Below are 26,869 nucleotides of genomic sequence, written 5' to 3' on the forward strand. Positions count from 1 at the left end.
GCTGGGTTAAAGAAATAGCTGAAAGTGTGTACGTGAAGGGGGAATTCGAATAAGTATATAATTACACTGTTCGATGTTAAATGATAAAGTGACGCGTAATAGCTAATGTAAAATTAGTAATAAAAAGCAATTTAAATTCTATTAAAATCGATGTTCTATCAGTGTTCGTATTGTATTATACAAATATAGTTTTGTATTGTTAGAACATTGTAACATGATACCGTCATTGCTGATATACGTATATGATGGTTAACGCAAAAGCGAAGACTAAAATATATAAAGAGAGTTGATGTTTGTAAATTAATACCCTATAATGCATTAAAATATACCTTATAGTTCTTGATGGACATTTTAATGGACCCATGTGATATGAAAACTATAGGTATAAACTCAAATCTTTATTATTAATTTTTTTAAATGATTGATTACAATCTATCAATGTATCGAATTTTGTCATTACAATTCGCGTAATAGCTTAGGCGCCTACTTATGAAAATATGAAACAATAATATAACGTTGATAACATTAGTGATAAATAATTAAATTTTCGTAATTATGAATTGTATAATTATTATTTAATTGGCCTTATAAATATAATTTTACACAAAATCTTAAATCCAATCCAAAATTAATTTTAAAATTTTAAACAAAGTCATTATATTATAAACTTATAATACCTCGCCATCTATTACAGTCTTTTCCTGAATTCTCAATCCCCTCCGGTTATTTTCCCTTTAATTCTCCATTTTCACGGCTCGTTTCTCAATTAAAATTTTTTCATCTAAACTTCTAAAAATAATTGTCACGCTATATTGTCTGTAATATAGCGTATTCCTAAAATCAATAATAAATCAATAATCATTGTATTATTCTAGGTTGTAAGCCACAGACATCTATATATAATATTACTAATATTAGTATACTTATTTTGTAGTAATATTTTTATTTTTAAGTGATTACGGACCAAATACAGTAATAATATGTTATATTAAAAGTGTAATATTGTTATAAATCAAAATACCAAAATATTATAAATCATTTAAATATAATCTATTATTACTGTTTCTAAATCAACATCTTGACATTGATTTAATTTTTTCCGAGTGGAATACATTGAGCCCCTACATAGTATACAAAATTCCGTATTGTAAGCCTACAGAAATGATAATAATTGGATATAAAAATGTGAACTAAAAAACAACTTTAATTTAATATTTTTGATACTTACAAATGTAAAAATAAACTATTATTTACAAAAAAATATCATTCATAATTTGAAAATTCTCGAACTCTGATTTACTCCTAAAAATAATGATGATAACATTATAAAAATTTCTAATAATAACATACCTACCTATTAACAAATAATAATGGCGTAACATTTTAATTATATAGTACAACATTTTGTAAGTTATGTATTTTTGTTGTTAAATTTGTGGCCTCGTGGGTGGTTATTAAATCTTGAAAAAGGTAAACCTACGCTGTTATTATCAATCCAACTAGGTATTTTAAAAACATAAACACAATAAACACATCATAAAAAAAAGTTCGAACCCGGAAAAATAATTTTATATTATATGATATTTATATAGGGAATAAATAAATTGGATTTTTATTGAGTATATAAAAGTTTAAGATTAAAGATTACGATTTAAGTAATATTTTATCAAATGATTGTTCATAAATTTACACACTAAAATATTTATACTACCTAGTCAATTGTTTGGAATAGTTGTTCTTCTCCAATAGAATAATAAATTGTAATATTTTTTCCTTCATAATATTATATTAAAAAGTTTTATATCATAATTTAATTTAGGTATATACTTATGTAAATTGTTAATTATATTTTTCAATTGGTGTTTCGACGTGTCAAGATTGAAACATTTAATAATTACCGTGTACTAATTAATATTATAAAAAAATATCAATATAGTTCAGTTATTGTTGGTTAAGTTTCTTCATACAAAGTACGAAATAGATAATAATTAAATTGATGTTTAATAAATGCTGGTGTATCATCATTAAATGTTTGTGCAAAAGGACTTTTATGAAGTAATGCGGAAGTGGTCTACTTTCGGTTATACAGTTCAGAGTATAAAAAAGGGTGACAATTAAATCAACACTTCCCATTATAATAGAATATGACGCTTGATAGTTATTTATTATTGAACTTAAGTCAAATGGAAGGAATTATACAATATTCAAAAATGAAATTCAAATGATTGAAACAAATTTAAAACTTCTATTAAATTAATTAGACTAGGTACTGAAAACCTAATAGAAGTGCATATAAACTTAACATTATGCCATTAATCTGGAATGAATATACCTGATAGGGGATAGAAGTCCAACAAATAATTTAATAGGTAGATATCAACTAAAATGTTACCAACTAGTGCAACTACATTATGTTATTACTTGATCAAGCACTAAGTAATTACATTTTATATATCAGTCACTTACAGTCGTATAATATTTATTGTACAAATATATTTATTAAACTTTTAGTTGAAATTGTATTCATTTGAAAATTAACATTTTTTGAATTTTGAACTTTAATTGCTGGGGGAAAAAATTGGGTAAGTAACTCTGTTGTATAGCTTAGTAGGTGATGAATGTACCTTGTCATTGATTAGGATATTATGGATGAGTTCAATTTTTAATTCAACAATCATTGCATACGAAAATACATTTTGAATATCTATTAGCCTATATTTTATTATAGGTACATTTATAATAGAAATGTATTTATTTTTCTATTAGTATGGTATATTGAACTAATTTTTTACAATGACAAATTGATATAATATACCTAATATTATAGGTAGGTACCTACTTACATCAACTATTGAGTATTATTTCATAATGACATAATATAATATTATAATCGGTTTTCTTATAACTTAAGTTATAAATAACTAAGTAAATACAGATGTACCGCATAATGGTGGTAATATGTTCGTCGTAGAAATGACTTAAAATTAATCTACCACTACGTTTTTAAAAATTAATTGTGTATAATAAATGTGTGGTCACAATACGAAATATGGTATTGAGATTTTCAGAATTTTTCAGAAAGGCTATTTTTATGTTTCATTTGGTTAATGTATAGTAGAAATATGAATTTCTACTTTTTTATTAGCTTCTAGTACACAACACTTTTATATACCTTAACAATTAGAGTAAAACAAACAAAAGGATAATAGGTACGTATATATTAAATACAATTTTTAGCTAATCGATATTAATATAATGTAAATAAAGTCAGTTAAATGTACAGAGGCAATAATTATTGCATACCTAATTGAATCGTAAATAAACGATTGCCATAATGTTAGAGGTAATGTTAAAGATAAGTAATTAGGGGATACTACGTTTGTGTTGTGCTGAGGTAAGAAAGAAAATTCCCGACTTTTTTTCAAAATGTGTTACAGTAAAAATTCAAAAACAATAAAATAAACATTTATACAATATAATAATATATAGGTACAGAATCTATATCTGATACTTCACCGTACGTTTAAATTGATAAAGATTAATTGTTAGACACCCCGATAACAGTGGCGAATTTTTGGTGAGATTTTTAGAAAGATTAAATTCATAACAGTTGATAGCATGTTAATATTTTCAGTTAAACAATTTTGTCTTCTTTTTCAAGATAAAGTTTGCACTAGCTTGATAAAACTATTAATTTTCAATAATTCTGATTGTAAATAATAGTTTTAATTCTATATTACTATAATATGGCAATAATACGTTTTGTTTTAAATTTTTTTCCATCCTAAACGTATAACATGAGCAATAACACGTTTTGCAAAAATATACGGAAATGACACTTTCGAAAATGTAATTTTGTCGTATACAAAAAAGAATACTATAAAAGCAATATCTAGCATGTTTTGAACCAAAATGGTAATAACACGTTTTTGACTTGATTTTACGATGGTAAAAAAACGTTTTGGAATAAAAGCAAATTTTCAAACCTGTTTTAACCCATAAAATATTATAGATACAGCAAAATTTATATTTTTGTTTCAGTTTCTCGCCATTTTCATAGTAAAAAAATATAGTATAACTCGATATTAAAAAAATGACATTTGCACGATTTGGATTGTAACCACACAAATAATAATAGGTATACTTGCTAACGAAAAGTTTCAAGTTCCTACTAATAATAGTTTTTAAAGTTACGACAAAATAACTAAAATCGTTATTTTTATTATATCCAACCGCTAATATCCAACATCGTAGAACAATATAATTTTCCATTAAAAAAATTGTGTATTTAGAGACTTTTCAGTTCCAGTCCGAAAAAAAATTGAGAAACCTTATACGACTTACATTTTTAAGCCTCAGCTATTAAAATTGAAAATTGTATATATTTTTACTTCAAATTAATTTGCAAATTTCGTGATTTTGTCAAAACTTTGAACTTAAAACAGTATTATACACAAAGTGATGACAATGTATTTTTATTATTTTTCAAGTGCAATAAAAAAAAATTTACACAATCTTAAATTTTGCATTGTTCAAATACTGGAACATGCGGGAAAATAATACAATAGTTCATGAGTATGGGTAACTATTAATTTTCCAGAGAAAATTAGAATAGCCTTAGAGTTTTTTCCATCGGATAATGAAATATGATTTAAATAGTGGAGTACAGATTGTAGTTATGCGATTGAAAATTAATATTATTAAGTGTTAATACTTAATTTTTAATCGGTTATTTGCAATGTGATGATCCCGGATAATCAGCACATACTCAAGTACTAATCGAAAAAAACAGCTACAGTACGTCTTAGTGGAGCCAAAGTTCTTAATATTATCTATAATATAATATTATGTTATGTAAGATTTAATAGAATTAAAAAAATAGAAAAGCACAAAAGTGTATTAATTCACGAGAAAAATAAAGAACGAATTAGAAAAACCATGCACAAGTACCTGTACCGGAATAGATGTATTATTTTGTCGAAAGTATAATTTAAGATTCTGAACGGATTTTCTGTTTTATTAATTTTACTATGATTTAGGTCACTTAAAAAAAATGTATTGATATCGAAAATTCTATAATGTCAAATAACTGTAGTACCTATACGAATAACCTTTTATTTCAGTATTTCGAAGTACTTTTACTATGTACCGCTTTTAAAGTCATCAAATTATTAGTCAATATATATTATTATTAAAATTATCATATATCTCTGTAACCAAAGAAAATATGTGCTGTAAAATGGCATTATAAATGCTAATAGCTGATACGGTTGTGGAAGCTGTTGGAGGGATGAATGGTGTTCAGCGACGATGCGGCATGATCTTATATACGTCCTACCTACTATATATGTAATTTATATCATTTATACCGAATAATGCCCAACTTTAATAGTATTATTATATTATATATCACCGAATGTAAAACTGGTGTGGTACAGTAATGTAATTAAAAAATAAAAAGTTTCATGAAAGTAGTGGTTGGCTTACCTGGAACAGAGTCGGCGTCGAGCTGAACCGAAAATCGCGGATCACTTGTTTCCGGGATGCGGACCCGGGCGGACGCACACGACGACAAGGGCAGTTGTTCCTGAGCCACACGTGAGGGTAGCGGCTTGCTGCATCGGCAGCCGTCGTCAGCAGGATTTCACGGTCGCCATCGGTCGCGGACCACCTCGGGACACCGCCGCCGTTCATGTTGGTCGCACGATACCACGGATTTCGGTTACCGCACTGGTAACCGCACCGCTCGGTGGTAGGGGCTAATGTACGCGCCGACCCGCACTACTTTCCGCCGTCGAAACGTAAACAGCTGTCGATCGAAAACCACTCGCGATCTACGCGTTGAACGTGGCCGGTAGTTTATTATTGCGCGGACGTTTTATTTCGTTCGTGCGACAAAACGAAAACGGTTCGCCGGACGATGCGAGAGATGGCACGCGCGCCCGCGTGCACAGACTATACTGTCGGGGGGAACGCCGCCGACGGAACCGGACACGGCGATGGTCGAGTTCGCGCGCTGTCCGACGGATATCGCGGGCCTTGTCGTGTGCGGCACGTGATCGGAGTGGGGCCAACCGAATCGGCGTCGGTTGCACGGCGTGGCGGCACCGCGTCCGATCCGGTCGAGGTTTACGGCGTACCGGCGGCGGCGCGTCGGTGACCAATTCCAAATAATATTATTATAGTACCGTGGCATGGGTTATGATTTTAATGGGTCATAATCAGGGACTGGAACCTTTTGAATTTATCAGTATCGGTTCCGGTACTGCTTCTCCATAAATAAAATAACTGTTCCGGTTCGGTTCCGGGTTTCTGATAGAAAAGGTATCGGTCCCAAATAATGTCGGTACCGGTTCCACATAGTTTAGGTGCCAAAAAGGATAATCATTTTAAACAATTATCCGGAATGCGGGTTTAATTAATATTATGAGAAATATTAGAAAATTCATATGATCATACATAGTTTATACACAAAACAGTAATACCATTTAATTATGATAGAAACAATTATTTTATTTTTGAACCTAAAAGAACATATTTAATTTAAAACTTCTTGTTTTGATCTGGTACTTTATTTATTAAAATAAAGGTTTTGGTTCCGGTTTCCAGCTATTAATATTTTAAAGGTTCCGGTTCCAAAACCGGTTTTTTTCCCTGGTGATAATATTATATTGATTCCCATATATGAACGAGGAAAAAAATATAAAATATTTGAGTAGCAGGATAAAAGTAAAATGTAATTAGGTACTTGTTAATTGAGTACGTAGGTTTTTTTTTATTTTACGGTTGATTGCAACATTGTGCATTTCAATAGTGCTGATTTCTACTTGATGAAATAGAAACACCAGGACTAGTACATTAAAGATTAACCAAACCTAGCCAAAAGAAATAACTGAAGAAAATGATTAAAGAGAAGACATATTATACAGGTTAATACATCTATGACACATCGTATTTATTTAATAGTAGGAATTAGGATAAACGAGCCCCCGCCAGCTCGTGGACGAACAGCTCCACTGAAAAACCGTACGTCTATAATATATCAAGTAGTTTTCAAATTAAGTGGGCTTCTTCTTCAATAATCTAATAGGTATAATATGTTAAATGCTTAGGTACACAATTAAGTGTTTACACGGGTTTAGTAATATTTAGATTTTTTATGTGCACTGACCCATGAAATATTATGAGACATTATTATTTATTTTATTCTTATCGATATTGATAACTCAATTATTAATTTACAATTAGAACGTACCATGTTGACGAGTTAAAAATAAAAATAGGGTCACTGTCCAAGTATTAGGACACTAATAATTATTGTTCCAAGCTCGATCGGAAATAGAAATCTGATGCCTGTAAACGAGGTAGGTACACTGACGCAGTGGCGTATTTATAGGGGGAAATTTCATAGGGTTCGGACCTACAACTACCCCCCCCCCCCCATTAAGCCTATTTATCTATCCAAACATCTAATATATATCTGTATTAATATATTCTGTGTTTATACAAGACGTAACCATATAAAATAATACTTTTTACGTACCAAATCGAGAAAAAAAATGTAATCATAATTGTTTATGTATAGTGGCCACTTGCCAATTCGAAATCGATAAGGTTCCTTTAGAGTCTATTAACTTTGGGGAACAACTAAAGAATAGTTAAAATTTTACCTATTATGTTTCTATAGAACAGCCTGCCCGATGTCCATTATAAACATAGACATATTACATTACATAACATGATTATAAAATGTAAAATTTAATAATTTTTGTTTATTGGTTTATCAGCAGGTATTCATATTTCAAAATATATCGTGGTTAATTTTGTTATTAGCTTTGTATTGACCGATGCTCTCTACTCTCGTTTGCGTTATTGGTACATACATTTTGTACTTGTTTGCTTTTTTTGTAAAATAAATTCTAAAATGCCTAAAGTGAAAATGTTTTCACAATATAACTTATAACTGTATTTTTAATTTTATTATTATGTATGTGAGGCTAAATGGACTACCAATGATGTCCATTCATCGGAACGTACATCTAGATGTTGATGAAATAATCAAATTTTGTGTTATAAATGTTGATCAAATATAAATATTTATTAACATCAAAATGGTTTTATGTTAATGCATTGTAATAAATTGAATTTCAATAAGTACAGTGTTATACTAGTGGTGTGTGTGGGGGGGGGGGAGGGCAGAGCACCCAACTAGAATGTGTTAAGAATATTAGCTGGACCCCTCCATTAAAAATCCTAAATACACCACTGCACTGACTTCTGACACTAAATTTGCCGTAATTTAAGGTATCTAGGTATATTAAAACCAAAATACACCAAAAGGTAGGTTAGTAAGGTATATTATTTATAATATTGTAAATTTTTTCCGGACGAAGTCAAGCAATACTATAGGTAGCGTTATATTATATATTGTACTGGATAGGTATACACTGCGGCATGATAATATTATATTATGTAAATATTGTCATCGGCTCGTGTATATTGTGTATACGAGATGTTATATCATATACCTACTAAGCGTGTTCGTTCAAAACAAGGTCACAATACTACGTCGTATATTAATATATTACCTACTATAATATTTATATTATCTACAGTCCATGATATATTTATTCGCGTGAGATGGATTCAGGGGACGGGGGAAAATGTTCCACCCTTCCTAAACACACTTTTCCGGGATAAACTTAAATTAGTCCAAAAAAATGAGTATACTCAGCATATATTCATGATGATGGTTTCATATTCACATTTGTAAATGTTTATATGATTAAAAAATAAATTGAATAAAACGTGATACTTTTATAAAATAGAAAATGTATACCATCAAAAACGTAGGAAAAAAACATTGTTGTGTGATAAACGTTTTAAATTAATGGCCAGGTCTGGATCCGTTAGGCAGTGGTGTATGATGCCTACTCCTGTTTTTCACTGTCACTCCGCTTTGTGTGTCGAGAAGGTTTCCGGTGACACGTCGACCCCGACGACTTTGTATTGTTATAACTGGCGTGACGTGTTTTATGCACAGAGATAAGCCGATATGCCTCTCCCGGACCGAACAATTCGTTACAAATGAACTGGATTGGATTGTTAATCAAAAATCGAACGATAAAAAAAAATTGAGATTTTTCATTTTTTTTTTTTTGCGAAAATATAACAAAAGTTTTGATTAAAGTTTAAACTGTACAGTGGCAAACAGAAAAATGACGGCTATGCACTAGATATGCCATTAGACACAGAGTGCGTTATTGTTAAAAAATTGTTTTTTTTTTTTTTAGGATCATGGGAAAGTAGTTCGAAGAAAAGTAATGAGTGAAGTGAGTCACTACTACAGCGACAGTCTTTATGATGCATAATAATATATTAAACACAATTTACACTATAAAAGAAAAAAATTATCTAAAAACGTGTGCTGATTGTTATATAATATAATGATAATAATAATATATCCTTTGGTGCGTTATTATTGATTTTTTACTGATAAAAACCACCAGAAAATTGGAACTAATGACCTATATTTAAAGCACAACTTGTATTCAACGTGACTTTTTCGAAACGTTTTAGTCTACCATCGTGACAGGGAGAAAAAAAAATAACATATATATTATATTTACTTATATGAGACTTCTGAGGGTTAAAGCTACAGTAAAACTAAATTTAAAATTTTTCATATACTTCTGTTTATAATATAATAATATTATGATAGGTAGAGAAAATAAAATGATAAGTCTGTTCGCATAATACGAAGCTCGATATTAAATTTGCTTATTTATATACCGGCAACGTGTCAAGCACTACGTATAATTTGATGAGGCGTATTCAACGCCTATAATAGCCACAATTAACGTAAGCTTTTACGATACCACTATGGCTCTAACTCATTAAACATTAAACATTAATATATATGTATTTATAAAAATATTATTGTCATAGTTAATTTTTATTTAAAAAAAAAAATTGTAGATTTATTAGAAATTGGCATACGTACTTAAATTTACGAACATGAAGATATTAAAACAAGCATCAGTGATAAGACATGTCAATATGTTTTTTTTTAATTTTATCGTACAGTTTAGTTTTGATTAAGAATTTTAAGAACTTGTATGATAGTCTGCGTCTGGTTTGAGTGCTGCGTCTAAGATATTTTGTTGAATTTTCCATGTCCATCTATGTATTGGAGGTATTCGGTGATTAAGTGGTTGACTGAGAGTTCCACAAAAAATGCACCGTGGTTTTTCTCCTTTTTCTATCCATGTGTATGATAGGTGTAACCGATGCGGAGTCTGTTTATAATTACCTTATCCCTTCTATTCGGAGGGAAATTTGGCTAGCCGAAGACTGTGTTTTTTGTTCTTCTTAGTTAGGTATTCTCATTGAGCCAGTGTGTTTGCCATTTGATTTGTATGCGTTCTTTAGTTTGGTTTTTTTAATCTGCATATGTTGTATGTTTAATTTCGGAGTTTCTGAGGATTTTCTAAACATAACAACATACGCTGATTTAAAAAACTAAATCAAAGAACGCATACAAATCAAATGGAAAACACACTGTTTCAATCAGAATACCAAACTAAGAAGAATAAATCAGTATATTTTATTTTTCATATAGATATAATAGGTAGGTACTGGACCCATTTATAATGTATCTTAGTACAATCGCGATTGATATGGCGAGATAAGTAGATATTTTTATGTAAATACATAGTTTTATTGAATACAGATTTCTTAATTCTGATAAAAAAGTAGCACGTGTCATAATATTATGCTATCTTAAAATAAAACGTATTCAATGACAACTATTCATATTTAAATATTTTTGCATATTTTGAATAAGTAAATGCAGTTTTTTTATACATTTTGTCAATAAATACATATTTCGTTAAATAGTATTTATTATTTTATATTTACCTTTTCGCAGACATTCCTATTGATAATAATCATAACTCTGTGGGAAATGTGTTCTATCTGTCGTAAACCGTAATAGAAAACGCGCACCTAATAAATAAGAAAAATAGGTAATCGATTTGCCATTTCTGTTATACAATCTTTTACTCTTTATACTGGTCTGGTTTGTTCGTTTTTTTTTCTTTTCAGTCGGTTCTTTTCTTTTTTGTATGATAGAAATTATTTTTAAAACGAATGTTGAGTAAACAGTTTATTAAATATTTCATGTTTTAGCAAAAATAATAATATTCATACTTGCCCACATATTTTTTCATTATATGACCTATAATAATGTAGTGGTATGCATCAATAATGTCAATGGCCAAACACCGTGGATGTATTACTTGAGTACCATGTTGTGTTTTCGGGGGGGGGGGGGGAATTCGTGTGAATTTATCATTTGTGACACCGCACCGAAATTATTATTGATAATGATGTGGAATATTACTGTCCGTAATAACTATACGTATCAACACTGAAATCAATATCGCATTCCTGTACCGCTCGCCAACAATACAAGGTGGGTAAATATTATAATATTATTATAACCTTCCACCCAAAGATAAAATTTCCCGGGACGAATGTCACACGTGTTCCGACGCAGCCTGGCTCTTTCGTAGCATAATATAATATATACTTACACGACAGAGCGAGGTATCATAATCTTTTACCACAGTAGTCGCCGTATCTCCCTCGCAAGACGTAGACGTAGAGGGTGAGGGTGAGGGATGATATTTTGTCGAGCCTCCTCCTCATCGCCCCATTCTACGTTATATCCGCAATTAAGCGTCGTGTACCTATAATAATAAATATTATTATTATCGTTATTGTCGTCTACACGACTACACCGTTTTACCAGGGTTGGTCTCCGCTCGTACGAGATAAACACTTAACGACTTAATGCTCCCTCTGCGGCCTGGCGACCGAGAGGACTGATTACCCGTAGTAGTAGCTACCTATGTCTGTGTAGTACATGTAATATGCCGCACGCTAGTGGTTCTAGCTGAATTCCGGTGGCAAAGGTGCACAATATCACTATACGTTATTTTACCAGCCGAAAACCTTTTGAATGATTGGGCATATCATCATCGAGTATAAAATTATACTAAAACTACCCACTTATACACAGGGTGATTCACCAAGAATGATTATCTCTATTTTGTAATTTAATAAGAAATGTATTCAAATCCCGGTTTCTGAATTTTTAAATATACTTAAAGATCATATTCATAATCAGGTATTCATATTTTTTGGCTTTTTGTACTCCTTATAAAAAATGTCCTGTAATTATTTTGAAAATGTTGATTGATCAGTTGATGTACCTACCTAATTCAAAATTTGAACGAGTAGTTTTTCACTAAATTGTATTTACTACAGATAATACTGAAAAAGACATTAAGAAAATATAAATTATATGCAATATTGAATGGAAATAATTTACAAGAAATATTGGGGGTTATTATTTGAAAAATGGAAGTTTGTATCTCCACAGGACACTCCTTAAATAGAAAATGTTTAATATCAAAAAATCTTTGAATATCCGTTCTTTAAATCCAGATTTTGAACAACTGCATTATTGAAGAAAAAAGGGAGTGAACATGCTTGGCGAATCACCTTGTATATTATTATATTTTGTACATACGTGTAAAAATGACTTTTATCGATTTTTTATTTAATTTTATGTCACAAAAACAGCAAGCATTGTTGTAGGTACCTGTACGCGTCCGCATGCATATTATTATTATATAATACACGATAAAGGCACAAGAGAGAAAAATTAACGTCTCGATTTTAATCATTTATGTGTTGTAATGTATTCAAAGCGCATTCAGCGCTCAAACTCCACAGGACTTATTTTTATGCGTTCTTCTGTATACTCTTCGAGCATATAGCTTTACACGCGTATGTTGTGTATGCATATTGTATACTAATGGGAATAATAAAAAAAACAATACGTAAGCAAAATATTCGATTTGACATTGTTTTAAATATTCAAGTGTTTTTAATGAATGTTGAAATGGAATATTATTTAAATGTGCTTCTAAGAACCGTATGCATTAAATATCATATCACGTCTCAAACACACGCCCACCTGAGTGTGACATACCCAAAAAATTCAGACTTGCTAATCACCCATGGAATATAATAATAATAATCAATAATAATCAATTTTACTTAGTCCTGAAGTTCTGATTTTTATGCGATTAAATTTGGTGTATTTTAATTGATATTCATGGGCACTTATGGATCTGGAGTACATTTAACAACTGTGTTGTGCATTAAAAAGTAAAAATTACCTAACAATGTAAGAGGGTTATCATTAATAAAAAAACACACACACAAACCGTATAAAATGAATGTCATAGATAAGTAGCATCGTTCAACATATTTTTTAAATTGCAATAAATATTTACAATTCGCATGTTTTATAAGCTTGGATATACGCATAAACTTGAAGCAGTTGAAGGGAAACGTTTTAGTAAATAACATATTTAATATTTACCAAGGGGGGAAAAATGAAGACTCTTTCGAGGAAAACAAAATTGATTTTAGTTCAAATATCTTACACCGATTTTTATTTAAAAAAAAACGGATTCTACTTTTCTTGAATTAATGACATCAAGTAAAATGTGTTAGTTATTGACTACTATTATGAAAAACTCACAATACGATAAATCATATAAACTATTTGAAATATTATTGGGTACAAATACGAGTATAATATTATAGTATAGTTGATAAATGCGTCTGAAAATTTTGTCGTATCGCGTTATTATCGTACATATATGACTACACGATATAATTATTTTGTTAGCAATATGACATTATTATCGTCGTACTTACGCATTTCATTTTTAGTTATTTGTATACTTTCAATTGAATTATTTTAATATTTATAATTATTAATTACCAAATAAATACGAAAAATGTTATGTATTTTGATACTACTGCCATATAATATTTGTATGTTGCATAATGCAATGTCACTATATAATATTATTTTACAAAGAGTATACTCTGCAGTCTACAGTGAAGAGGAAACGCGTAGAAAGTTCCTTGTGTACGAATTGTTACGAATACGCAGCTGATTCAGCAAGTATAAGTATAATATGTGCACTATGTATTATCTGCCTATATTTTATCATACCATTATACTGTGTGTCATGTTATTAACGAACGTTGTGTCAAACAAAAAACGCATCGCTCATAATAACCAGTATGGCTTTACATACCTATAGTGGGTAAGTATAACCTCTAAGACTTAAAAAATAAAAAAATGCATACCTATATTTTAAGGAGTGGGTACGATATTATGTATTATGATTTATGACAATAATCTTAAAACTAAATCCACGGAAAGTGTCAAGTCATATAATATAATATAGACACGAAGACCCAAACACATAGCTCCGGATAGATGATTTAAATATAATTTGAATAATTCGAGAAAAAAACGCAAACGTGAAGAAATGTGTACGAGAATATTACGAACGCTACCGTCGCATGCGGACAACCGTCGTCTCGGGTTCAACGGCAGTCGCCGAAATCGACTTGCACCACATAATATGTTAAATAGAAGGGTCAAGGGTGGATATAAATTATGTACGTATATATTACACTGTTACATGATATGATAATCACACGGTATGAGTGATCGTTTCACGGCCATGCCAAAAAATAATGTCAATAATTTTTTTTTCTTTATTCGTTATAGTTTTTATTCATCCGCCGAATAGAGGTTACTACTTACCTACGTTGTACGTCCATAATACGTTTTCTCGTCCGATTTAATACCACGGGCTGTTCGCAACCCTAAAGTGGGTATAGTTTTCGATTGTGATTTGTGACATTCGACCCAGACATCATGTCACTTATCGATCGATACATTTTTGCACGACGTTTAAACAAAATATGTGGATCATAAAACTATTAACAATACAATATATAAATAAATAAATAATACAAATAAAGTATTTGTATTATATATATTAAATAGCTTGAATGAAACGATGATTATTATTGGGTAGTAGTAAAAGCTCAACAGGGTGGAAATTCGGTTTTACCATCTCTGTAATTTCGGCGGACCAGTGTGAGAGAAAGAATATATGACAATAAGTAAAAATCTCGGCCACCCTCACATTATATGTTCCTCTTTCAAGAGGTGTTCGTGAATAATTTGCTCAATATTATAATTATAATTATTATCTATATATATAAGAATCTAACTTGATTTTGAAGACGAAGGAAACCGGTTTGTTTGTTTATTTATTTATTTATTTGTTTGCACTTTCATTTTTCCATTTGAAATATATATTATTCGTTAAACAAATAATTTATTGTTATATTTTTTCTACCTAATCTCTGTTCTACAATAAAAAGAATAAAATTTACCACTCCAGTGGTTGAATTCAAAATGTAGGATATATCATTTTCAAAAATTAGCAATAACAATAACTACAATATGTAATTATATTATATTATTTGTATAGCCAAAAAATAGTCATATGTTTTTAAATTAAATTATAAAAAAATAATTTCTTCCGGAGGAAGATCGGGCAGCTAGTAGTCTATAGATAAAGAGTCGTGAAAATGGGCCGAGTTCTCCGTCGCGTGGTCAGTCATTATTATTCAGACGATGTCTACGAAAGATATTATTGTGATTAACCACTTGTTCGTAATTAAATTAAACGGCGAAACGCGCGGACTCAGCTAACCGACTATTGTTTCCAAACAATTTTGTTTTTTTTTATAGCTGGTAGGTGACGATGTTTGCAGCAGTGGTATTACACTCAGTGGCGTACTCTCTGTTACCCATCCCTGTGCAGTGCCATTTGTCCATTTGTCCGAATGTATTAATTGTATACGATTATTAATTAATTATGAAATGTGTTCCGAGATGTATAATATAATATTATTATTATGATTATATTTAAAAACACCTGCACGGATGAGTGATTGCTAAAAATTGAACAGGTAAGTTCTAACGTAAAGCAATATAATATTATGTTACCTACTTATGCAAATATATAAAGTACAAAAACGAGTAAGTTGACCGAATTATTTAAAATGATATTATATTGTATGGAGAGATATGCAATACTTATTTGATGCCGACGTGATTACACAGGAATTAAAGTTCATCAATTTGATAACGCGATAGGGTACGGATTATAATATTTCCAAGTGGTTGCAATCGAATTAATTCTTAAAGATGTACTCGAGAAAACGAAGTTGGTTCTTTTTATAGGAACATATTGTGCTAAAAAAAATAAAAGTCTAGACAGCATGACAACTTTTTATTTATTCATAATATTTTGTTGATTGTTAACTTATTGTTTTATTAATATTCACCGTAAAAAAACTAACACAACATTTTAATCTATTTAAATATTGTATCAATTATATGACGCGTATCACGTGGCTTTTTTCAATAATTTATGATTAACATTTATATTAATATTGAAAATACTTTATAGGTACTGATATTTTTTTTTTTTTTTGTACCTATATTAATTACAAAATAGTTGTTCAATATTCAATTTGGTTTAAAACTGATTGTTATAATTGAACATACAAAAATATAATTAAAATATAAAATGAAAACCAGCAGAAACAAATTTATATAGGTACATATAAGTTAATATAAATCTAAGAATAGTGTTCTTAAGTTTAAATGATGGAAACGAGCATAGAATAACCAAGTAAATATTAATTGATTAGATTAGATTATAATAATATATTATAAAAATATTGGGATATATAGTTTTGTAATATATTATCAACTGACATCGAGTATATAGTTTTTAAATTTAATCATAATAATATACAAAATATATGAATGTATTAAATAAATAGTAAGTTGTTAAGAAATAAGTTATATGCATAATGTAGTAAATGTAAACATTTATGATATAGATCGGATTGTGAAATATGTTTATTCAAAAATTATATAATAATTCTGTAAATAATTGTGAAGCAATGTTATAGCGAAGTCAAAAAATATGTTCTTAAGCAAACAAAACGGCAGTAATTCAGAAGCTAATATAAAAGTGAATTATAATATACCGAATAACAGATTTAATACTACATCGTTCGTTTACAAATAAAAATGCCAACTATTTTTTGTCTGAATTGAATTAATAAAATGTTCAAATATTTGTGATTTTTTTTAAATACAATTTGTATTTCTTTATTACATTATTTTTAAAACACAAAAATATAATAACATTTTCTGTATAATATTTTAGCCAGTAATGTTGTACCTTGCGCAGAGATACAGTTATTATTAAATCAATTCCAAAAAAATCGATTATTTTAAAGGCATACTTATTACAATGTTTGTTATTCCATCAATTATTTAAATATTTCAAAATAGTTTTGGTCAGAACTTTGTAGCATACATTTTAGATTCTGAGTGAAACGATGAATGTATTGATTTTACAATGATGTGTGTTTTTTTTTTAATTTTTAATTTTTTTTTGTGTCTGTGTACACGCTAAGTAGTCGAAATAATGCTTCGATTTTCAACTTCAGTATCTTGTTCAATTGGAAAGTGAATATCGTTGGTGCATTGGGGAGGTCAATATTTAAAATTCCCAGTAATTTTCAAAAGCGCCAAGAAAAACCAAAGAAAAATTAAGGAAAAACGGGAATTTTTACGCAAAATCGATTTTTCACAAAATTGAATTTGGTTTTTGGTGTAACTTTATTTTCAAAATATTTTGACTTATTATGAGCTCTTTACGGACATTTTCAGTTTTCAATTTTTTTAGTTTTTTTTTCTATAAATATCAATAAAGTTTTATCTGTTGGGCAAAAAAGTATAAAAATTTAATACAAAGCTCCTGATATATTGTTACAATATCAGTTGAAAATATTAAAAATACATATGCACAATTTTTTTTATAAGCATTTAAAATCGAATTTTGACAAAATTTATCAAATTTAAATTTGAATAATTATTTTGTAGTTAAAAATGTATAAAATGTTCAACTTTTGTATCTAAGATTTGAAAATTCAAAACAAGAGTCTCCACGTAAGTAGTTAATTCTTTTACCAAAAAATCTAAAAAATACATAAGCACAGTTTATTTTTATAGTCATTTTAAGTTCAAATTTGGACGAAATTACAAATTAAAAACCTAGAATAACTATTTTAGTTATTTTGTTGTGATTGTATAATATTATTCGTGGGTACTTGAAACTTCTAAAGTATACTATTATATATCTATGATAGTGTCACGGTTTGTTGCTGATGTATAACGCGTTATAAGTACCTAATGGATATTGTGATATGATTAATTTGGAATTTATTATAGGTACCTATTATAGGTCAATTTTTTTTTTAATACCATAGATATAAGTATAATATATCTTATACCTAGATTCAGTCTCCGCTCAGAATCGTTTTTTCTTATACAATGATATTCTATCATTGAATTCAAATTTAATACCATCCATTATACAGTGACCCACTTGTAACCTACTGTACAGCAGAGCGAAATCCACTAACCCACCTTTTTTTAAAATTTGTTTGTGTTTTTTTTTCCCCAGAATATTGTTGTCTTTGGATTATATTTTATGTGCGTCACTTTTTAGTATCCAATTGTATGTCCATCAACCGATTCGTTGTGGTTAAAAATCTACCTTAACCGTGTCATCGTTAAATACCTATCGATGGTCATTATTTCTATGAACACTTTCCACTGGCCAAATCATCATTTTCATGTAATCGACGTATGTTAAATGCTAAATGGTTTGTTCAAAGTCGAACGAAATGTCTCAGCGACGGAGTTTATTAAAAACGAGTCCTAGGCGCAAGCAAAATGATTATGATAATTAATAACGTTATGCATTATGTATTATGCCCTCAAAGATCTTGTAACAATGTTATAATATATTACATTTTGCATTGTGCTATTGATGTATGCCCGGAAACGAAATTAAAGCGTCAGCGTTACGTTATAACTCTTTGCTTAATAAGTATTAACGAATTAAACTACACAAGAAATAAAACAAAATTCTAACTGTTTTATTTTTTTTTAATTTTTAATAAGAAGACGCCATTATTGTGCAAAGATTTAGGTACGATATTACATTATTTTATGTCTGGATGCATATTACTGGTGAATTGTATACGTTCCGTTTGTATAGGTACTATGGATATATAGTTCATACTTACTAAAGCATTTAAAAAATGTTTGTATTTTTAATCAAGACATATATTATTATATTAATATAACAATATTCTAATTATTTATTTTACGACATTTAAATTACAAATCGAAACATCCATTTCGAGACAGTTTTGATAAAATGTTTAAACAATGACGTGAAATATGTTTTACTTGTGTTATGTTACCTTTCTTATTATGCATCCCATGGTTTATGAAAAATACAAAAGACTATTTTTCTGTCATACAAATCTATACATTAGGGATGGACAACTCAATGATACTAGAGGGCCAATTTTGAATATGCGAAAATCTAGCGGACCAGAAAAAAAAACCTAATGTTAACTCTACGCCTATAAACAATATAAAATTGTTTACATTCAATAGTTCAATACTAGATAAGAAATTAATTCTACTTTTTACGATAAACATTATATCGGTTTTAATAATTTTATAAATATAATAAAATAAAATACAGAAAAATCTTAACATTTTATATTTTTATAAACTAAATTGAAATGTAGCACGGGCCAGTGAAAATGGTACGCGGGCCTCCAGTTGCCCATCCCTGCTATACATAATATTGACAGATTCAATACATTAATTATTAAATACCAGTGTATTAAATCAAAGTATTTTAAAGCTATAAAACATACGAATAATTAATACACAATAATAGTGAAATCGTTCTATTTGTTTTTATGAATTTAAAACCTAAATTTGTATTAAATAGCGCTTCATGCTGAACGCAATATTATTGTTATATTATTTAACCAACTAAATGGTTCATGCAAAAAATAATTAAAATTTGTTATGTATTGATATTTTTCACCTACCAGTTTGTTAACTTGGTAAGTACATATTATTTTATAATATTTGTATTTGAATCAAAACCATCATTTGAATTAATTTAATAAGTATTTTCCGTCTTTTTCAGCATGTAATAATGTATTGCATTTTGGCATGGAGAAGCAGTTTAAGAGATTGATGGCGTTGAGCTTTTCCAAAAGTGCCTTGAATATTTCTGCAGCGAAGAGAATACTTCGTTCCTCTAAGCCCTTTGCAACTATTATTATGATTATAGTCATTGATGAGTGCTATTTGTGTGAATTTTATTTATTTAAAAAGGTTTTGTTATATGAATACTATGCATCGTTACTTGTTCAATAATTCAGTTACCTATATAGTATACCAATACTGTGCAGTGGCAAGTGCGAAAAGTAAGTTATTTCAGTCACGGGCTGCATTTCACGCTAGACGGAAAATTCCTTCCCTCAAGTGATATGCATGCTAATTTCGTCTTTCCTCTGACCGACACAGCTTCTATTGATATAATGAAAATCCATAATTAACCGTTCTTGCCACTCTCGGTGTCTAGATTCGCCAAAATGTTTCAAAGAACGGTAGGTACGTTAGTAACCCACCTACCAGCTAGTAGACCTACCTATTGGGTATAGGTGGGTATTAGGAAAAACATTTCGATACGTTCGTTTATACTCTTGAGATTTGGACATTAAATTGAGAAAAGCATTTACTTATTAGTTATTACATATTTTACTCTATTTATTTTTGTCCACTGGATTGAAAAAGGTAATATCCCAAGAATTCAACTCTCGGTTGACACTGACAATTATTAAACTTTTGGTGTGATAAAAAAATATATCTGATACTTACAGTTATTAAATAGTTTTTTTTAACATTATTTTGACTAAGGGATTTAAGTATTAATTAATTCATTACCTTTCACTTTAACTGTTAATTAATAAAAAATCTAATTGTTAACTATCGTATTTTCGTTGATATTCTTTGCCAAAACTTTCAAAAAAATAGGCGAAAAATAAGATTGCACTTTTGAGGTCATTCATGACATATTTTTATATCAAAATGTCATAAAAACTGTTAATTGTTCATGTATAACGTTTATAACAGTTAAAAGCACTTCGTTTTGAATGAATTATGACGTGATCGATTCGTTCCGTAAAATATATCATAAGTAGAAATAAATCAGTTGAAATGAACAGTTTCACTTACACTCATATAACTCATTTAAAAAAATACTATGTTGAAGTAGTAAAGTAGACAAATCACCAGTAATAGGTACCTACATACATCAAACACCATTTTATTGTACGTTCAAAAATAAGATTCGGTGGTTTACCAGTTGTGAGCTACATATAAAAAATGATTCTTGCTCACATAAAACAATTTTTCATTTATTTATAATTTTCAAATAAATTATGGTATTATATATATATTAAAATACGTTTTTAATAGGTAAATATAATTGGTGATAAAAGTTATATTTCTATAATTATAAGTAGATAATGTAATGATAATATTATAGTTTATTATAATATATGACTGGGTACGTGGGTGAGGGAATTAAAATTATAATTGTGTGGAAACACGAACTTATTAAGCTATTTACATTTTATTTAAGTGATGCTTTTAAGATTTTTAATCCAACGTTACTGAAGTCAACTCGGGAGATAACCCGATATTTTCACTTTATATAAAACTTAAATAATAATAATAACAAAAATGTAGAGATGTGGAAATAGTTAATTATCTTTATAAATTACAATTGAAAATTGATGGCAAATTTTAAAACGTATTTTCAAAATTAGATATTGATATGTATTTGTTTAGACTAATTATTAAATAATGGTCATATCATATTTATAATATTGATGACTTATGCAATAGTTTATAGTTTTTTTTTTTTTAGTATTAATGGTTATAATATGTATACAATACATACTAATTGATAAGAATATAAAACAAATAATGATTTATTTGTTATTATTGTTTTATGGACAAAACATAGATAATAAATAATAGAAACAATAAAAAAAAAATACATCTTATATAATATCATATACAATTACAGATTATGGGTGATATTTATAGAAAGTTATTTATTAAGCTACAATTATCTATATTTATAATTTGCAGGTACGCTGTACTAACGATTTTGCAAGAATACAAAACTGTTAAAATGTTTATTTTGTAAATGCATTTCCAATTTACTTAGATTATTATTATTTTTTACTTTATTTTAGAGACAATTATTGAACCTAAAACTGATTAATATAGGTACCATCACTTACACTTAAAATATTGATTAGACAAAATTAGCCCATTCAAATAATTCGTAGCTAAAAAATAACTCTTTTGGTACTTATAAGATATATAGTTAGAAGTGTGCATTTATAAAAAAACATGGGGTTAATATTTTTAAAAATAAATCCATGTTGGTAGTTATACTATTACTGAAATACGTAAGTTTTATCCAAAGCATCATTTATCATATACAAGTATTATAGGGTTTAAACTTTAATCCAATATTTATGAGCGCCTATATTACGATTATTTTCTAATTGGTATTTAAGATAGACAGATACGGAATACCGAATTTGTAATAATTTATCATTAGCTTTTTAAGTGGATCGAAAAACATTTGAAAAAATGTAAAATGTACGATAAAAGAAATCCAATGCCGGTTGTAACAAAATTAATATTTATTTTTTATTTTATTTAATAAATAATATACTCCTAGAGTTAGGTAACTACCCAAATAGACAAATTTCCCACGATATGTATTCTTAACTATTTAACTGCTTTGTTACTGAAAGTAAAAGTGTTTATCAAATTAAAACACTTATTATAAGTAATAGTACTTTCTTAATTTACAAAAATTAAAGTTGTAAGCAATACCAAGAATGATATCGCCTATTTATTGATTATTAACAATTGAATACATTTTCGAAAATCTATTGGATGAACGGTATTTGTTATTTTTTATCAGGTACATATCCAGCAAGTGAAAAATATTTTTTATATAATTTTAGTCAAACTCATTTCTTTTTGGATCATGCGTCAAAATGACCCTCTACGAATTGACGGTATACCTCTTTTTTAATACTTTTTTAATCTTTAATTATAAAGATATATTTTAATCTATGGTATTTACTGTACCTATAATAATTCAATGTGTACGTGATTGGCTGTATTGCGATGTCTGAATCTTGCTCTTGATAATAATATTATGTCGCACTACCGCAGTATATACGCATTATTCCGCGCACTTGGGTTTTCGACCGTTTCTGATAGAGATGTTCAATATCATCTACAACATATAATATTATAAATAATATATAAATAGTATTTGGATTTAAATGTATATGGTATATATCATTATATTTTATTAAATATAATATATCTACTAAATATAAATTATAGAATTAGGTAGGTACATAAAATAATGTGCATAAAGTTGATGATTTTATAAAAATAGTTTGCGTGGTAATCCTTTTAATGAGACATTAATTTGTCCTACAGCATTTTTACATTTTATTTTCTGTGTTGATACAAGTTCTTACTTTTTACACTACAGTAAGATAAATGTTTTATTTTTATTTTGGTAACTTATAAAAATATGAGAGCCACTATTTTTGGTATCATACTTTACAACGTATATTTCTCTCACAAATATTGACTATATGAATCCATATATACTATAATAGTTAATTATTATGAAACATATTTTAAGCGAAAAAGATCAAATGCAAGTAGTTTAATTTATAGGTTAACCACTGATATAAACCACATATGTTACATATCTCAAGGTTAAAAATAACTTATAAATAAATTTAAACGATACATAGAAACTCAAAACTTGTCTGAAAATTGAGTTTATGTTTGTATGCAGATATATTTACCGTATTGTAGTTATTGCATGGATTAACACAGCAATATAATAATATCTGTAATATAACATATCGATGTAGTAAGTTTATGTACCTATGTATAAAGTTATAATTATTTGATAAATGAAATTCATCACGATGTTTATAGGTATACAAAAATTCTGTCTAACCAGACAAAGACACAACATGCCTTTAGCACACAATAAGAAACAATATTGCTTAAAATCCATTTAAAAGAACAAGTTTTTTATATTCTATTGATAAAGTTGATCGACTAAGAACATTTTATTTTTATTTATGTACTTCTTTAAAAGTTATACGCTTGGATAGGTTTTAAAAAATTTTAAATTTAAATTATTAATGACATAAAGTATTCATAGAGTTATGTATTTTCAAACTGTTAACAAAATTATACCAAACAGTTTGCCAACAGCGTTAACAACCACTGTAAAAAAGTACAACATTTTAACCATTTGAGAATCGATAATTATGTAGAACAAAATTAATAATATTGAGCTTTTAATTTTTTTTAGAAAAATCAAACATACAATACTTTAAAAAAAATAAATAAAACAATGTTATAACTTAAAAAAAAAAAACAATAAGCATGATTTCCCAAAAATTAATAGATCGTTACCTAAATTCAGATAGTACAGTAGTAAAGAGAATAATAAATATCTAACTCTGCAGGTGCAACTCGGTGGGATATACACATACCTATATACCTATATTTATCACACGGGTCAACGACGCCAAAATCAATTTATTTATCCCAGCCCCCGAGTAATAGGCACCTGCGCACGTATATCGTACCATATATTCGAATGAATCGAAAACCGATTCACCAAAGATTACTGTTTAATATTTAATGTTTTAATCAAGCCGATGTTGACAGTACGTCCTTATTGTGACGACCATTTCGACGGTCACTGCATCGCTAGTTTTTGTGGCGAATGAAATGATTAAATTACAATCACACAAGCCGGTAATAAATTACACGGCTATACGCTGTTGTTCTTTTCTTTTTTAAAGTACTTAAAGTACTTATACTGCATTTTTGCAAGGGCCACATTAACTATCATAGAAGAGCTGAGTCTGTGGCTTGATAAACGTTCTATAGTTCATGGATCATTCTGTAGTTGTTGTCAACGCAGGGCGTGATACCTACGCCGTGACTGTAACTAAGAAAGGGAAAATTATATAAAATTTTACAAAATTATTATTACCTACTATCTGTTCTGTAATATAAAACTTTACTTATGTATTCCGATCGTTGGGTTGGGTTCATAATTTTTATTTACTTTTTAGTCACACATATATATATATATTGTATTGTCATATTATGTCAATATAACGTAAATAAACGATCATGGTTACTGGTGAGAACATCAGCTGCGAAGTAATTATAGTAACGCCACCTATGACAGGTTTTTTTTTTTAATTTGGACTGAATATTCTTCTAGTATTTGAGAAAAAAGAAACACACTTTCTACTTACATTTTCATCTTCAAATTGATAAAATATACACGGACAGATTGTTTGGTGACAATAAATATGGGATGAAGTTCTATTGAAATAACCCACTGGAAAATGTGTTGTTTGAATAACAAATTCGGTTATTCAAAGTTTGAAATTCTACTATATATAATAAAATGATTCTATTGAAGTTCTATTGTGGATTAAATCGGAGTAAAATATCGCGTTCCTTATAAACATTATTTTTGATAACGCGAGTGATAAAACTCATCGGCAATAATTCTGTCTTTAATAAATAAAAGTAAATAGATAAATCGTTTATGGATCTTTTGTACATACATTAAAATAATATATTTTACGTTGTACATTGAGCGTAACACGACTATAAACGTTGTCTTAGTAGTTCAGAAACTTATGCAACATGGATACATTTTATAATAATTGAAATAATATAAATAAGTAACTATCTACGTATAATATAGGTTGGTACCTACATTATAACTGCCCAATAATAGTCTTATTTCACTAACATAATATACATATTTTCCATGGTATAAGAATTATTACGTATTATAATAATATATAAGTCGATATCAAAGCATTATTCTTTGTGAATATTCGTCACGTAATCGGTTAAAAACGTTATATTTTATTTTTCAATACAATTTTATTTAAAAACTTTTTAACTACTCAATTGATTGTTTTTTTTTTTTTTCAATTCACTGTCTGTAGACAATGCGGTTATTCTATCAATTTAAAAATAAAAAACCTACCCTATGTTTTAATTCAAAATTAAAATTCTGAACAGTATTTAGAATATTAAGGTAACGTTTTGTATTACAAAGTTGTAATCAGTTATAGCGTACGAGAAACTTATAGTTTTTCAGAAGACTAATTGAAAAATGTTGTTTATACGTTACGAAAACACAAAACTTCTTTTTTAAATATTTATCTATATATTTTATCTATGTAAAAACACGTAATTTTACAAACAATGACCAGTTTATTCATCAATAATTTTACTGAAGCAGATGTAAGTATTGACTTACAAAAAATCTTGACTATTTTCTTCGTTTTACTAAATTTATTAGTGTATTAAACTACTATTAGTACTACTTGTATTTTATTTGTTTAAATTATATTTAGAATAGAAGGATATTTATTATACAAGGTTAATCACTATTATGAAACTTTATTAATTACAATTAAAATCGAAATTTATATATTTTATCATTTTATTAAGCATTGATACATGAATTTGCATAGAATTGTTTTCTTCGATTATGCAACTAGACATTTTACTTTATATGTCAGACATGCAGTTCTACAATTCATATAGATATGTAACTGTTATGATAATAATATATAGGTAGTAAGTAATGACTAATTTAATGTTAGGTACTTATTAATAATTTTAGATTCTGATCGGAGCGATGAATATATTATAATGGATTTACAATGATGTGTGTGTATGTGTTTTTTTTTATAAAATCCAATTCATCTTCTTCGGAAAAGCTATTGCACGTATTAATGTATTATAGGTGTAATGTGTACT

This window comes from Acyrthosiphon pisum, chromosome X (genome assembly GCF_005508785.2).
Source record: "Acyrthosiphon pisum isolate AL4f chromosome X, pea_aphid_22Mar2018_4r6ur, whole genome shotgun sequence".
In the NCBI taxonomy this organism is placed as follows: Eukaryota; Metazoa; Arthropoda; class Insecta; order Hemiptera; family Aphididae; genus Acyrthosiphon; species Acyrthosiphon pisum.